This window comes from Triticum dicoccoides, chromosome 7A (genome assembly GCF_002162155.2).
Source record: "Triticum dicoccoides isolate Atlit2015 ecotype Zavitan chromosome 7A, WEW_v2.0, whole genome shotgun sequence".
Classification (NCBI taxonomy): Eukaryota; Viridiplantae; Streptophyta; class Magnoliopsida; order Poales; family Poaceae; genus Triticum; species Triticum dicoccoides.
In genome coordinates, this window is record NC_041392.1 from 124,608,785 (window position 1) to 124,609,273 (window position 489).

Genomic DNA, 489 nt, shown 5'->3' on the forward strand with positions numbered 1-489 from the left:
ATATAATTTAAATTTTTTGTTGCACGTCACTAGCGAGCAGTCAGGCATATACTCTCTTTTCATGGCAAGGCACTATGATGGCGAGACACTAAGAAGCCCAACCACAAAGGTATGTTTACAAAATCGATGTTGGTTTATCCAAAGTTACTATTATATAATTTTTTATGTAATATTCCTCCAGGAAAACTTGTCTTCATATCGGTTGGCCACACTACAAGATGTCATGAAGCTAGAGGACAACAAATCAGATGCACCACACATGGCAATGCAGCACATCAGAGCAACAATAAGCAGTTTGTAGTTTTAAGAAGACAACTTGCATGCTTACACGGTTACACGGTTACATTTTTGGACCGACAACTTGCATGCTTACATTATGCTGTTAAAACTTATCTAGTGCAGAAACTACTTATATCACAAACATTACCACACAGCAGGCATCAACTAAGCAAACACAACACAACACACTTAATTCATAAACAGCTTATG